This window comes from Podarcis muralis, chromosome 2 (genome assembly GCF_964188315.1).
Source record: "Podarcis muralis chromosome 2, rPodMur119.hap1.1, whole genome shotgun sequence".
Taxonomy (NCBI): domain Eukaryota; kingdom Metazoa; phylum Chordata; class Lepidosauria; order Squamata; family Lacertidae; genus Podarcis; species Podarcis muralis.
This window is the reverse complement of record NC_135656.1, coordinates 14,436,375-14,453,193: the sequence shown is the minus strand read 5'-3', so window position 1 is coordinate 14,453,193 and position 16,819 is coordinate 14,436,375. Positions and strand designations below refer to the sequence as shown.

Here is a 16,819-nt window from a genome sequence, read left to right as displayed (position 1 = left end):
CCGCCGGAGCACGATTTCAGTTCTCATCCTGAAGCAAAGTTCTTAACCCGAGATACTATTTCTGGGTTAGCGGAGTCTGTAACCTGAAGCATATGTAACCCAAGGTACCACTGTACGTAAATCCGGCACTGGCAAGGAGTGAAGCCCAGAAGATGCTTTGGAATCTTCTTTTTATGTTATATATTGGATATGTGATTGTAAAACTCTGGTTTGAAAACCAAATAAACATATATATATATATATAATATTAATTTGTTTATTTGGTTTTCAAGTTGGGGTGCCAACTTGAATATAATATAATATAAAGGGGTCCTGTATATATATAAAGAGAGAGAGAGAGATTCTGCAGGTTTGAGCTTATTTGGACCCCCCCCCTTATATTATATTCAAGTTGGCACCCCTGAAAGGAGTGCTGGGGCGGGCGGGGTGTCCCTTCTTGGTGGGTATCTCCCCCCCCCCCCCGTTCACTTGCAAGGATTCTCCTCGATGTGCGTTTCCCGCATTTCGGAAGTAAGAGGCGGCGGCGCGGATTGCGCGCGCGCGCGCGCCTATGCCCATTTCTTTATTTTTATTTTTATTTTGCAACCCCCCTCGCTGCTTTCCCTTTCGCCTGCAAATGGCTTCTGCACCTTTAAATAATTCATCGCCCTGTCTTTTGCCTCTGCCTCCTTGCATGGGGCTGGCTGGGGAGGAGACAGCGGAGGAGGCAGCAGCAGCAGCAACAGCAGCCGCCCGAGCCTGGTGACATCAGCGCCAGGGCTTCAGCAGCCACCTGCTCCCAGCCAGAGAGAGGAAGAGAGAGGAAACTGCTGGGAACCCCCGAGGATCCTCCTCCTGCTGCTGCTGATCTCCCAGATCTCCCCTCCACCCATCCCATCCCTTGGAGACCCCTCGCCCTCCAGGTAAGGGGCGCCGATTGCATGGGTTGGGAGGGCTGGCTTTCTGCGTGCAGGGAACCCCAGATGATCCCACCGAGCTCGATCCGAGCCAGGCGGAGCCTGGGAGTTCTCTCTTCACCATCAGAAGGCTCTTTTTTATTTTTTGCCTCCTCCTCTTCTGCCTGCAGCAGCTGCCGATTGGAGCCTCCCGGGTCCCAAAGGCAGATGCGTTCTGTCTTCCATGACTCTTTAAAAAAGTCAGGAGAGAGTAAGCCGCGAGATCGGGCGGTGGGGTAAACCCTGCGCCCCCCCGTGCAAGTTGCAGAAGGGAAATAAAAGTTGGCTGGCGCTGCTGCGTAAAGTCTTGGTTTGCTGGGAGCGGAACTTGCACTCTGCAACCCCAGCTGCAAGCATGCTGGCCTCCTGCAAATAAGTAAAATTAATCTTGGATCCCGAAAAGGGCTTTGGAAACAGAGTAGTACGTAGTAGTAGCTTGGAGGAAGTTGTCTGGGAATTCGGGGTTCTGGGGTTTCCCAAGAGTTGGGGGGATACCTCTGCAGAGGACATGTGGCCTTGTGGTTAGAGCAAGGGCACCTTATCGTCCGTTGTTCAGGAAGCAGCAGTGGGGTGAGAAGGGGACAGCCCTGCAGAGCTGGAGCAGAACCCTGAATTTCAGGAGGGCATCATGGGTAAGAATGGGCGCAGCAATAAAACTGCAGGCATGTTTGCGAAGCTAAGCAGGGTCCGGTATGGTTTCAGATTGGATGGGCGACCTTGTGTTGAGATTCCTGCATTCCAGGGGGTTGGACTAGATGACCATCAGGGTCCCTTCCAACTCTAGAATTCTGTGATTCTTCCGTCACAAGCTGTGTGTGACTGGATGCCTATTCCCCTTCAGCTCTGGGGGGGGAAAACGTATGTGTATTTATTTTGCATGCTGAGCATTGTCGCTATTCTCTCCCCCCCTCCTGAAAAACTGGGGTGCCATTTCTGCACCCCATGCAGTAAATGAATGAGCTTGCAGAGCTTTTGAATGAATGAACATTCTGGCTTGGGTGGCGTTAGTTGCAAGATAAGTTCAGGTGACAACACCCCCCCCTCCATTTCTGGCTTGGAAGAGGTGGGGAATTCCAACTGAGAATTATCTCACATCTCCTTGTGGGTGCTCTGTTTATAGTGAAAATAGGGGGAGTGTTGTTGGGCAGCAAGCGGTTTGCATTTGGGCACCGGTAAACGCCTGACTTTGCCGTCCTCTGACGCTGGCAGTGCTGCAGAGCATTCTCTTCTTTGAATGGCTTCCTGGCTCTGGCTTTCCTGAATTTGTGCAGTTGGCTCGTAGTTCACGACCAGGGGGCTATTCATTCAGCGTGGCTTGACTGAGGCAGGAAATCCCATAAACGACTCTTCCTCTGCCCCGGCAGTCAAATAAAAAATAAAAATCATGCTAATAAATTAAATAACGAAACCATCTGTGTCCTTCCAGGACACACCAAATCAATACCTGCCATCACGGGCATATAATAACTCTGCAGTCTTGACCATAGCATTCTCTGAATTAAACTGGATTGTGGGTGTGCACCCACCCACCGGAGCGCCACTTCTTGGCGTGACTAAGAGAGACAGGTTGGCAGTGATGGGGTCCCTGAATTTCCTATCTGCCCAAGGCTGTTGGGTCAGCCATCAAATGACTGGTTAATAAAGGAACCCCGGGCAGGGGTAGGCCAAGTCATTTTGCCACCTGAGGCGGAAAGACAAGAAGGCAAAGTCTTGTTCTGAAGCTGACCTGATTGACAGCTGTCTCTCACTTCAATACTAGCAAAAGGAGGGACAGTGTGTCCTTAGGGGTTGTAGGGCAGGGCAGGTGGCACACACAGCTCTGCTTCCCAACACCTCATTGTCACCCAGTAGCAACTGCTGCCTGAAGCAGCTGACTCACTCTGTCTAATGGTAGGGCCAGCCCTGACCTTGGGAACTTCATGAAGCCAGTTCCTTTGAATCTTGGATTTGTTTGCGTGCTTCTGGACTTGTATGTATATTCTACCCATCCTTGGTGTTAGGAGGAGTGAAATTACTTCAACTATAAACAAGGCTGTATATGATTTGGGCTTACCCCTCCCGCAAAGAAAACTGCAGCAAGAAAAGCCAGGTTCTGTATGCCTCTGTATTAAAAAAACCCCAACACACATAATAAGAGAAATGTGCATATTTTTCATTTTCAAAAACCAACAATTCTGCATTTTTGTATTTTGCATGACTTCTTTTGGTTTTGCTAATCATCAGTAGGGGTAATGAACCAGCTGGGCATTAAAAGCCTCTCCTCTAACCCACTGGAAATCTTATTTAGCCACCTCTTTTGGCAAGCATTGCCTACACATTTTCCAACACATCTTTGCGTCATGCAGAGAGAAAGGGGGGGGGGGTGAAATTAGCAGGAGGCTGTATTCTCTTCCAAATACCACAGTCTTGTGTTCTGGCAGAATCACAGCCCTTCTTATAAATGAGGGTCAGACCCCCCATTTGAATGAGACCTCTCTATTAAAATGGTAAAGGAAGTATTAGTTGTATGGCATATTGTTAGTCTGTGTGCAAAACAGGGCTGTCTTTTGCAAGAGCGTGGATTTCACAGTAGCTGATAACTGTTCATGGAGGTTTAAGGAACTAGGGAGATCCCAAGGTATGGAACAACATTTACCCGAATGATGATGATGATGATGATGATGATGATAACAATAATTTATTTTTTTATACCCCGCCCATCTGGCTGGGTTTCCCCAGCCACTCTGGGCAGCTCCCAACAGAATATTAAAAACACAATAAAACATCAAACATTAAGAACTTCCCTAAACAGGGCTGCCTTCCAATGTCTTCTTAAAGTCAGATAGTTGCTTATTTCCCTGCCATCTGATGGGAGGGCATTCCACAGGGCGGGCGCCACTACCAAGAAGGCCCTCTACCTGGTTCTCTTTTTTTTTCTTTTTCTTTTTTTTTTTCCGTTCATGCCAATAATTTATTGAACCGGATGTCTGTACACAGCCAAAAAACCTAAGAAAGAAACTAACACACAATGTTGGAAGGGAGGGGGGGCAGTGATGAGGAATGGGCATGGGGAGGTGGGGGGAATTTATCCACAGGCTGCACCCTGGCTCCCCAGGGGGGGACCTTCAATCCTAGAGCGATCTGAAGATGGAGAGGGAAATGGGGTTTGGGGCAATCATTGCAACGTTGCATTAAGAAAAAAAAATTATAATCTATTTACAGGGAGAATGGTGAAGCCACTGAGGGAGAGGGATGGGGGAAGAAGAGATGTATTTACAGCAGGAGAGGGAAAGGGCATGGAATTAAAACTTGTCTTCTCCTGGTTCTCTGTAACCTCACTTCTCGCAGGGAGGGAACCTCCAGAAGGCCCACGGAGCTGGACCTCAGTGATGGGGGTGGAGACAAATTGATTATTGGCAAATTGATAAGTAGTAGCTGTTGTTTTCCTTTCAGCTATGCACTGCGGACGTGGGTGGCGCTGTGGGTTAAACCACAGAGCCTAGGACTTGCTGATCAGAAGGTCGGCAGTTCGAATCCCCGTGACAGGGTGAGCGCCCGTTGTTCGGTCCCAGCTCCTGCCAACCTAGCAGTTTGAAAGCACGTCAAAGTGCAAGCAGATAAATAGGTACCGCTCCAGTGGGAAGGTAAATGGCGTTTCCGTGCGTTGCTCTGGTTCTCCAGAAGCTGCTTAGTCATGCTGGCCACATGACCCGGAAGCTGTATGCCGGCTCCCTCAGCCACGACTGGACCTAATGGTCAAGGGTCCTTTTACCTTTACCTATGCACTGTGGAAGTGGTTTGGAAACCTGGTGCCCTGTGATGCTGTTGGACTACAACACCTGTTGGCCTCAGCTAGCGTGGCCAGTGGTTGGGGTGATGGGAATTGAAATCCAGCAAATATCTGGAGGACCAGAGGATATGTACCACTGCCCTGAGCAACTGGACGTTCAGTCTTTGAGGACCTCAGCATATTCCTCGCCACATCCTTTGGTTCAGTTTAGACATCCTGCTAAACAATAGTTAAGGAAGTAAAGTGTGGCTTAGCATGAAGTCTGAATTGACAAATCATGGTTTGCCATCAGCCGGCAAATCAGAACTGGAAGCCATGGTTTTAAGTGGGTTTGGCATGATTGGTTTGCAGTGGCCTGTCTTCACCTCCAGATTACTGCACTTAGATATGAGAGTGCTGAGCAGATGGGAAATAAAATTAGACAAGCAGGCCTATACAGTAGTACCTTGGGTTACATACGCTTCAGGTTACAGACGCTTCAGGTTACAGACTCCACTAACCCAGAAATAGTACCTCAGGTTAAGAACTTTGCTTCAGGATGAGAACAGAAATCGTGCAGTGGCAGTGCAGTGGCAGCAGGAGGCCCCATTAGCTAAAGTGGTGCTTCAGGTTAAGAAGAGTTTCGGGTTAAGAACAGACCTCCGGAACAAATTAAGTACTTAACTCGAGGTACCACTGTACCATGATTTGCCTGTACATTGGGGTGCTCAAACCATAATTTGAGTTCTGAACAGTGGAGTGGTTCAGCTATAGCAGGGGTCGGCAACCTTTTTCAGCCATGGGCTGTCCCTCAGACCATGTGGTGGGCCGGACTATATTTTTTTTGGGGAAATGAACGAATTCCTATGCCCCACAAATAACCCAGAGATGCATTTTAAATAGAAGCACACATTCTACTCATGTAAAAACACCAGGCAGGCCCCACAAATAACCCAGAGATGTATTTTAAAGAAAAGGACACATTCTACTCATGTAAAAACACGCTTATTCCCAGATTGAGAAGGTGATTGGGCCGCATCCGGCCCCTGGGCCTTAGGTTGCCTACCCCTGAGCTATAGCTTAACATTTTAATTTGCCAATTCTTGGGTTTGGAAAACACGGGCATATGCAAGCCTGAAGCTTGGACTTGACAGCCAAACCTCAGTTAAAAGATGAAGTCCAAACCAGCAAAAAACATAATTTAGAATGATATCTGAATGGTAGATGGCATCAGGTCTTCAAAATGACCGTGAATGATGGGATGTTTCACATACCTACAGAGCAGTCATAGTCTGAAATATTTTTTGGTCTAAGAGTCTTATGACCTGATCCTATGCATGGATATTAGAAGTAAGCCCTGGTCAATGGAAAATACTCTGAAGTAAGCATGCAAAGTTTTGCAGTGGGGTTAATTGTACAGAACTGTGTTTGATCTTGGTGAACTTGTACCAATATGCCTGAGTCAGGGGAGCGAGTGATAAAGAATCATAGAATTGTAGAGCTGGAAGGGTCCACGAGGGTCATCTAGTCCAACCCTCTGCAGTGCAGGAATCTTTTGCCCAATGTGGGGCTCAAACCCACAGCCTTAGATTAAGAATCTCATGCTCTAATGTTGTTCTCTCTTTGAGTAAATACCAGCCTGCTAGCATTGTGCTAGTGTTGCCTTAACCCAGGCTTGCAAGTAATCACTGGCCTGGTTGCCTATGGCTATTAAAAAAATGCCTTTGGGAATTCAGGGAACTGGGCAGAGAAGCATTTGCTAATTGGAAAAGTTGCTTCATTCTTTCAAGCCACTAATGCTACAACCAATATAAGTACTGTATTTTTCCGTCTATAAGACGCCCCCACGTATATTTTTGGGGACTCTGATTTAAGAAAATGGGGGGGGGGAGATCTATCCGTGTATAATACACCCCCAAATTTTGGACATCATTTTTTAGGGGGAAAACCTAGTCATACATGGAAAAATATGCTACATGTGGAGTGGTGAGCTAGTTCGGTTTTTTGTGGGCCAGGGTTAACTTTTGTCTATTTGTTTTGTAGCTGCCTGAGCCCACTCCCAGTCACATATTCAGAGTATTTGCCCTATTCTGCACCTCCCAATGTATTTAAAATAATTCAAGAAAACATAACAAGGATAAACACTCACATAAATTTAATAGGAGGAGATGCATCCATATTATGATAGCTTCATCTCCCCCAATCTCCAGGTAAAAACAATGGAAAGAGGCTTGTAGCTCCTTAAATAACAAATTTATGATGGCATAGTATTTTGCGGACTCTGATGAAGTGTTATCTCAAGTTAACATTGGTTATAATGGATGTTTTAAGCTGCCTTAAAGGTGGAAAGGTGGGATATAAATGTTTTAAGTTAATCAAGGGTGAGACCTCCGAGGCTTATATTTCTGGTCCCAGCAAAGGCACATCTGTGTACACATGTTCCAGTCATGCCGGGTCCATAAACATTCAGTGTTTTCCAAAATGTAGGGTGATTCGCTGAAAGAATCCTCTAGGACCACTTAACCACAGCCTGGAGGCAAAGTGATAAGGAGAGAAAAGGTGTGCAAGATTCCGGACTATAGTCGGGGGGGGGGGGGAGATAGGTGTATGTTTATCTGGGGTGGAGAGGCTGTGGCCCTCTGTATATTGCTGGTAGTCCAACTCCCATCAGCCCCAGCCTGCATGGCCATTGGCCAAGGATGATGGCAGCTGTTATCCGTTTGGGAGGCGACGTGTTGATAGTTGCATGAGTGAAGTGCAGAAATACTTGATTGCGTTTTTCTCTGTTGGGAGGCAGATAATAAACTTGGGCAATCTTGTTTCGGAGGACAGAGAGGGCGAGGAGAGATAATGCTTTCATCTATTTTGTTTGGGGGACGCTGCCTCCGGACAGATCCCTGCTCCAAGGCCACTTTCCCACTGGAAAGTAGCTCAGTACAGCAAAACATCTGTGTGTGGGCAGCAGCCTGTGCCCACGTGGGAGATATGCCTTTCTGTGCCTCTGATAGCATTGGGAGGAGAATATCCCACAAAACCCTCTCCTCGCACACTCGAGATCACAAGCTGGGAGCGCTCCTTAGCCTGCTTTCCACTGCGACCCTGTGCATTTTTATGCAGAAGCAAATCTTCCGCTGGCAGCAGGGCTTACTCCCAGGGAAGCTTTTCTAGAATCGCAGCTTCTCAAACCAGCGCACGGTGCTGCTGACAACCAAGTCAGGGCCAGGGTGACCGCCACCCTTGTGCAAGCATCCTTGTGCATTGATTGGTTAGAGTTGGTTAGAGCATGGTGCTGATTATGCCAAGGTTGGAGGTTCGATCCCTGAATGGGACAGCTGCATATTCCTGCATTGCAGACGGTTGGACTAGATCAGGGGTCTGCAACCCGCGGCTCCGGAGCCGCATGTGGCTCTTTTACACCTTTGCCGCGGCTCCAGGGCGGATACTAGCAAGGGGAGGAGGCGCATTGTGCGCCCCGACACTCCCCACTGCGGTGGGTGCTGTACTGGCCGTGACGTCGCATGGGGGCGGTGCGTGCGTTAGTCACGCACCGTCCCGACGTCACCTTCCTGCCCGCCCGCTCGCTACATTGTAAGGGGCATGTACGCTGGTCACTGCATTGAAAGGGGGCATGTACGCTGGTCACTGTTTTGAAGGGGAGTGAAGAACACACACGCAAAAAAAGGTAACTTGTTAATTTAACATTTATTTCTATGAGGAGGAGTAATTCTGAGGGGTCAAACAAAGAAATAGTAATAAAAAAGTGACAAAAAAGTTATTTTTATAATGACGAGTTTTGCGGCTCCCAGTTCTTTTTTCTTCGGAAACAGGTCCAAGTGGCTCTTTTTGTCTTAAAGGTTGCAGACCCCTGGACTAGATGATCCTCATCCAACTTTACAATTGTATGTGAGTAGGGGTGCTATATGAGCGCCGCAACCCCAGAGTCGGCCACGACTGGACCTAATGGTCAGAGGTCCCTTAACCTTTATCTAGGGGTGCTAGATGACACAACTTTGATGGCTAGATGACACAACCTTGATGGCAGAAAGTGAGGAAGAATTAAAGAATTTTTTAATAAGGGTGAAAGAGGAGAGTGCAAAAGATCATGGCCACTGGGCCTATCACCTCCTGGCAAATAGAAGGGGAAGAAATGGAGGCAGTGAGAGATTTTACTTTCTTGGGCTCCATGATCACTGCAGATGGTGACAGCAGTCACAAAATTAAAAGACGCCTGCTTCTTGGGAGAAAAGCAATGACAAACCTAGACAGCATCTTAAAAAGCAGAGACATCACCTTGCCAACAAAGGTCCGTCTAGTTCAAGCTATGGTTTTCCCAGTAGTGATGTATGGAAGTGAGAGCTGGACCATAAAGAAGGCTGATCGCCGAATAACTGATGCTTTTGAATTCTGGTGCTGGAGGAGACTCTTGAGAGTCCCATGGACTGCAAGAAGATCAAACGGATCCATTCTGAAGGAAATCAGCCCTGAGTGCTCACTGGAAGGACAGATCCTGAAGCTGAGGCTCCAATACTTTGGCCACTTCAGGAGAAGAGAAGACTCCCTGGAAAAGACCCTGATGTTGGGAAAGATGGAGGACGCAAGGAGAAGGGGGCGACAGAGAATGAGATGGCTGGACAGTGTTCTCGAAGCTGCCAGCCTGAGTTTGACCAAACTGCGGGAGGCAGTGGAAGACAGGAGTGCCTGGCGTGCTCTGGTCCATGGGGTCACCAAGAGTCGGACACGACTAAACAACAACAGGGGTGCTAACCCGATCCACTTATTTCGGATGCATTGCTGGTTTCTCTCTCTCTCTCTTTTTTTTAAGCGCCCTTGTGCGTAGGGCAACCTCTTTCTCAATCAGACGGTGTCGCTCGGGGCGGGGATGCTTGTCACGCTTGTCTCTCCCTCTCTCTCCCTGCGTGTGACTCACAAGCAGGCAAGAGGAGAGACGACTGCTCTGGCTGAAGGCCTGGAGGAGAAAAGTGTGTGTGTGCGCGCTCGCTCGCTCGCTCGCTCGCCCTCCTGCTTGCTTGCTTGCTGCTGCTGCTGCTACTTCTTGGCTGCATGGAAAAGGAAGTGTTTGGCTCCAGCAGCTGGGGAAGAGGAGGGGCTCCCTTTACAAAAGCCCCAACCATCTGTCTCTCCTCGCCTGCACCTTGCAGCAGTGCCGCACCGTGCAGGGCGCGCAGCCTCCAATGGCCTCCGGGGCTTGTTTGTTTGTGTGCGCGGGTGTGGGCGGCTGCTTTTTCACCAGATCCTGTGACACACAAAAGCGGAGAGAGGGAGAGAGGGAGAGGGAGGGATGGAGGAGTTTCCAAGCCGCCAGGGGGAGAACCAATCTAGATCTGTCCAGCCCACCTTCGTCCTTAGCCACCATCGCCACCGACCACCCACCCAGGAGCAGCGCTGCGCGCATTTCGCAGGACATGGGAAGCGCAGGCCGGCGAAGCTCTTGATTCCCGCTGATCCCCAGCCATCTTTCCAAGCCTACACCCCCCCCCCTTATGCTTTGCTTTCTCTCCTCGGCCCCGCCTGTATCTCCCTCTCTCTCGATCCTCCTAGGGAGCGAGGAAATACAGTAGATGGCAAGGCAGCGGCGTGCCCCGAGAAGGAGGGCGGTCGGCTTGTCTGCAGAGGCTGCGAAGCGGGTGGCTGAATGATGCGGCGTGGGCGGCTGGCGAAGAAAGCTCTCTCTCTCTGGGAGAGGAAGGGGGGGGACCCCAAGGGATCTCGCCAGGAAAGAGCCTCTATGAAGGATCCCCCCACTTGCAGGAAGGAGTGCACCTCGAAACTGCTCGCCTGTGCCTCAGATTGCCTCATTCCTTTAATCCAGAGGTTCACTTCTCAACTTGGGTTCTGTTCTGCACTACTTGCCGGGTCTTCCACACAGGCCCTCCAAGTGCCCCTATTTGCCAGGGACAGTCCTGGATTTTCAGAAGCCGCCCTGGTTTCTGATTGGATCCCGGAATGTCCCGCTTTTCCTTGGGGAAAGCCCCCATTTTCACTGGAGAAATGTTGGAGGGTATGATGTCACACTCCGGCTGACTTCCCCATCTGCTAAATGGGCATAATACTCTGCCCTAGGTTTCTAGAATTAGTGACACAAGAAACCACCCTCTGCCCTCAGCCCTAAACTTTTGGGAGTTGGCCTGGTTATAAGCCTTTCTCGAAAGCTTTAACTTTTCGAGTACATGGAGGTGATACACACACACACACACACACACACACGATCCCAGTAATCCTTAGCAACAGCCCAGGAGGCTAGGTCATTATTATCACCCCTGCATTGTCACATAGAGGAGGGAGAAAGGTTGTTTTCTGCTGCTCCAGAGAAGCGGACACGGAGCAATGGATCCAAACTACAAGAAAGAAGATTCCACCTAAACATTAGGAAGAACTTCCTGACAGTAAGAGCTGTTCAACAGTGGAATTTGCTGCCAAGGAGTGTGGTGGAGTCTCCTTCTTTGGAGGTCTTTAAGCAGAGGCTTGACAACCATATGTCAGGAGTGCTCTGATGGTGTTTCCTGCTTGGCAGGGGGTTGGACTCGATGGCCCTTGTGGTCTCTTCCAACTCTATGGTTCTATGATTCTATGATTTCAAATGGAGGAAAGCTGAGGCTTTGGAGTACAGTGACTCCCCTAAAGCCACCTGGCAAGGTCATAGCTGAGTTTGAACCAAGGACAAAGGATGCCTTTGGTCTCTGGAAGGACCAAGACTGAGCTCTAGCAGTTTTCTTCCACTTGGTGCCCTTGCGTACATTTTGGACTACAACTCCCATCAGTGCTGTTTGGGAGTGATGGGAGTTGTAGTCTAAAAGGACTGGTGGGCACCTCGTGGGGAAAGGCTCAGCAAGAGGGTCTCAGAACTGAATCCACATTTCTGCTTTAGATCAGCCTGACCCTAGAAGGGTGAGGAACCTCAGGCTTGGGAGCCAAATACAGGCCTCTCTATATCTGACCTTTGGAAATCTTCCCAAGGACACAACCCTCACTGGCCCCAGTTTGCAAAACACACACACAAAACACAAAACCAGTGTTTTTGTGAGATTGTATTTAGTGTCCTTGAACTGTGACAATGCCTTCTGCTTGTAGAAGCAAGCCAACTGTCCAAAGTTTAAAATTTACATTTGTTTCTCCACCCCACTGGTCTCGCCCACCACTAGCATGTGGGGAAGTTTGCCCAGAAGCAGTGGCGTAGCGTGGGGGGTGCAGGGGGGGGGGGGCCAGCCGCACCGGGCGCAACATCTGGGGTTAGGGCAAATCCACATGTTAGGGGGCGCAAATCCACGGGTTAGGGGGCGCAAATCCACGGGTTAGGGGGTGCAAATCCACGGGTTAGGGGGCGCAAATTACTTGCCTTGCCCCGGGTGCTGACAACCCACGCTACGCCACTGCCCAGAAGGGAGTACTGTCCGCAGGCTGGGGCGAAAAACTGATTCCCCTTCCGTAGAAGATGCCTCCTTCTCACTGGTCAACCTGCAGTCAGCAAGGTCACAGGTCAGAAGGGGACAGACAAGGGCGGGCCTTGCAAAGAGTATAAAAATGCAACAGTTCCTCTGCTCTCTCAGCAGCCAGAGGAAGCATGCTGTGTCTTGTCTAGGGTTGCCATATTCCAAGACAGAAAAGTTGTTGAGCTTTTTGGGCAAAATCGCTTTTTTAAAAAAAAAAAATGCAATTTTGAGCTATTTTTATGGGGAAACGGAACTGCCGACTTGGGCTGCCATACACCTGGATTTTCCCGATTTTTTTGTGTTGCAGAGAGGAGGGGAGGAGATCTGAGCAGCTGTCAGATCCAGTGTTCTGCGTGCGTTTTGTAGCACGTTGCTCTGAAGAGTGGCTCCCTTTCTCCACCGTTACAAGAGATTGCGGTCTGCCTCAGCATATTATTGTGGGGAGGGAGGCTGGTTCACACATGCATGTAACGTTGCTTGATTTCTCATCGCTTGATGACTTAACATCCTGACCTCCTTCAAGCATAGAAGCTGCAAAGCCATCCTGCCCTGCAAGGGCCTGCAGCACCCACTCAGCCCCCACATATCAGCTACGGATGCCACGGAAAAGCACAGAAAGCAAAGCCTACACACATAGACACTTAGGTTTTCATGTATTCTGGATTTCATGCTGGGTTCCAGAATGCATGGTAAGTCTGTATGTTTTACAGGTTTATGCAAGTGGACTTTCCTTTGCAGGTGTCCACACTTAAAAGTGTGGACATTAGGGTCAGGAGGAACAACACCATACAACATTGGGGGCAGGGCCTGTAGTGCAGCCCTGGAGCTCAGTCCTACATAGAATCATAGAACTGTAGAGTTCAAGGGGACAATGAGGATCATCTACTCCAACCCCCTGCAATGCAGGAATCTTTTGCCCAACGTGGGGCTTGAACCCACGACTCTTGAGATTAAGAGTCCCATGCTCTACCGACTGAGCCATGTGATGCCCCATCCTCTGACGTATGCCCAACAGAGGGCTTTGATGTCTCAAAGCTGAACGGAGCTCCCTTCAGAAGTATTTCGTTAGAGGCGCAGTGAGTTCTGCGATGGCTCATTCAGTTTCACCCTCTCAACTCACTCCTTGAGGAACATGTGTACCAGTAGGGATTGCTTATGAAGGTGGTTGATCTCCAGATGATCTTGGATTCCAGCTTCCATCAGCCCCAGTTGGAATGGCCAGTGGTTTGAGAAGATGGAAGTTGTTGTCCCACAGCAGCCGTAGGTTAGCCGTCCTTGATCCATGCGATCCGAGTGTCTTTTTCAGCCAGGATGGCACTGAACATATAGGACCAACCACATGAGGACAAACCACAATTTGCCCTGTGGAAGAAGCCTTCCCAGTTTTTATGAATCATAGAATCATAGAGTTGGAAGAGACCACAAGGGCCATTGAGTCCAACCCCCTGCCAAGCAGGAAACACCATCAGAGCACTCCTGACATATGGTTGTCAAGCCTCTGCTTAAAGACCTCCAAAGACGGAGACTCCACCACACTCCTTGGCAGCAAATTCCACTGTCGAACAGCTCTTACTGTCAGGAAGTTCTTCCTAATGTTTAGGTGGAATCTTCTTTCTTGTAGTTTGGATCCATTGCTCCGTGTCCGCTTCTCTGGAGCAGCAGAAAACAACCTTTCTCCCTCCTCTATGTGACATCCTTTTATATATTTGAACATGGCTATCATATCACCCCTGCCTTTTGGAGGCAGATTTTGCGGCATGCAAAATCTGCCTCCACAAGGACACAGGCTAGAGCTCAGGCTTGCTTAACTTCAGTGAAGTTGCTGCTTCCTTTGGCTTTTGAGTACCACGTCATGGCATAATGGTGATTATGAATTATTCAGGGGCCCGGTTTACAACGTACGCTGCGGACAGGAAAAGAAATGGCTGGCCCTGGTGAAAAGGGCTCTTGCCTCTCAATGCTTAGAAACAGGTGTGCAGCTCTGAGGGTGATAGAAAAGATGGAGGCACAAAAAGACCTGTTATGTTACCCATGTTAGAAACGCTGAGCCTCTTGATGTCCAAAATCTGGAGCTTCCAGGAAGGACTCAGCAGTTAGGGGCTGGTTTGCACAAGTTTAATCCTTTCTTCCCGCATTAATTCCCGGCTTGGATTTTGATCCATTGTCTCAAAACCCCATGTTTTTCCTTATTCCTCTTCATTGCTTCTTCACGTCACCTTTGTTTCACTTCCTCTGTAGGTTGTGTCCACACCAGTGTTCATATAGAAGGATGGGTTGGTTTAATCTTGTCTGTGTATAATGTCTGTGTATAATGTATAAGTTGACCCTTAGGAGGATCCACCCTGCAGCCCATCATAATCACTGGTGCAGTGGCTGCTTTGGGGTCTGCACTTGCAATATTTGGCTATCCTACACTGTCTCTGCATTTCCAGGTATAAAAAAACCCAGAGCCCTTCCTTCCACGTCCTGCTCTTGAGCAAAGTAGACACGCAGCTTTTAGCCTGTGACCATCTCTGTGCAAGGACCATGCCTTTGCCATATTCTGCACCACATGGAAAGGTATGTGGTGAACCAGCTGTTTTTCTTGTGATCAGGTATTCCAGAGAGAGATTGCAAATAAGTTTAGGATTCCTGGAGACAGATCTGATGGAATCTAGAGTGGCAACAAAATAAAGCAAAGCGAGGAGATTAAGTCCTGTCTGCTTTACAACTCCAAGTATCCTTTCTGGAGAAGAAACGATGTGTCCTCTGTTCTATATCAGCTTAAATTTATCTCATTTGCCTCCTGCCTTCCCTCTAAAATGCTGTGGTATTGTGCGTGCCGGTAACCAATTTTATCATCACAACAACTATGTAAGGTCAGTTTGATAGAAACTTAGCCCAAGTTTAGCCAACGAACTTGATGGCTAAGGACTTGAACCCAGGGTTCAGTATTTTTAAAGGTAAAGGTAAAGGGACCCCTGACCATTAGGTCCAGTCGTGGCCAACTCTGGGGTTGCGGCGCTCATCTCGCTCTATAGGCCGAGAGAACCGGCGTTTGTCCGAGTCATGTGGCCAGCATGACTAAGCCGCTTCTGGCAAACCAGAGCAGTGCACGGAAATGCCGTTTACCTTTCTGCTGGAGTGGTACCTATTTATCTACTTGCACTTTGATGTGCTTTCGAACTGATAGTTGGCAGGAGCAAGGACCGAACAACGGGATCTCACCCCGTCACGGGGATTCGAACCGCCGACCTTCTGATCGGCAAGTCCTAGGCTCTGTGGTTTAACCCACAGCGCCACCCGCATCCCTTTCAGTGTTCTTACCTACTGCATATATTGCCTGGTTCTCAGCAATCCTTAAAACAGTCCTGCATGGTAGGCCAGTGTTATTATCGCCATGGGGGCACTGGAAAAGAATGGCTTGCGAGTTCTGAAGCAATCATTCACTTGCTTAATTCTTTCTGGAACTGGCAACCTGCAGGGCGATCTCTTGAATCTAGCAGGAAAAGATAAGATAAACACCATTCTTGTGCAGATCTAAATATGTTATCACAGACAAGTGTTGGCAAACAGGCATCACATCTCCATCCAAACATGTCACACTTTTGAGTCACAGCATGGACAGGCATATATTTGTGTATGGGGGGGGGGGGAGAGAGAAGTGATGGGGTTTTCTCCTGCATCTGTTTTGTGTTTCCCTCTGCCAGCCAGCCTCTCAGAGCTGTTCCATCCCCCACCCTAAGCTAGAGAACACAGGAAGATTTCTGCAACTCACTCCATAACCTACTTTTGCCTCCAGCAAAGGAGACAGGCAAATTTCTCTTGCTTCACTCATTGGGTTAAAAGGGATCTGAGTGCTGGCTGCTTTTGCTTTAATGGGCCTGTCTGGTTCATCCCAGCACCCCCTGCAGGGAGTCTGGTTCTGGAGGTGCTGGGCAGACTGGGATTATTAGCGGCAAGCGGTGAATGGCCCCAGGCTGGAAGATGAGCCACTGTGTTTTCACGGCTAGAACGACATTATCTGCATGGGAGAGGAAGTATTTGGATGGTGACATCATGTAGGCGTGCATTCCTAAAATGGCTGGATATCCCTTGTTTTCCCACCCACAAGGTCACTGGAACCCTGTGCAGCTAGGAACTCGGCGCTGGCTCGGTGTTCCTCCTACAAGGACAGTGCCCTTGTATCTGTGTGATGTCTGAATGACTGAGGGTACGTTGTGTTGTTTGCCGTTAGCACCAACACTCCAGAATGTGCTGCATCTCCAGAGAACATTGCTGTTAAAACAAAATAATGGCATGTCTGTCCGAAAGACTTGGGCTGTAAATTATCGTATTTTAAGCCTAAGAGCTGGGATTTTTGTGCTGTTGACCTTTATTTTCAACAGCATGGTTGTCCCGAAATAGGAGATGAAATAAAGAGAGGCACGTTTGTGTGTGCCTAGAGTGTCTTTTCCTCATAACTGAAGCCACAGTCTGCCACCACTTAGTCAGCATTAAGGGTGGGGGCTTATAAGAATGTTAGAAGAGCCTGATGGATCAAGCCAATGGCCTGCCTAGTCCAGCATCCTGGTCTTACAGATCCCTTTGCAGAAACCCGGAAGCAGGATCCAGCAACTGGTATTCAGAAGCATAGCTTCCTCTTTGTGAGGCAGATGGCCTGGCTTCCTGGCAAGTTAGCCCCCTCCCCCCATATTCTCTTTTAACGG

At 48.9% G+C, this 16,819-nt stretch overlaps 1 protein-coding gene across 1 annotated transcript in view; it reads left to right on the top strand.

Annotated features, from left to right (window-relative positions):
• The first annotated feature begins 761 nt into the window (after window positions 1–761).
• The window catches only part of BAZ2A (bromodomain adjacent to zinc finger domain 2A), a 66,326-nt gene continuing 50,268 nt past the window's right edge, over window positions 762–16,819 (top strand). The window contains exon 1 of the mRNA XM_077923916.1: window positions 762–902. The gene's annotated coding sequence lies outside the window, so the exon portion shown is untranslated. The remainder of the gene's footprint in view (window positions 903–16,819) is intronic.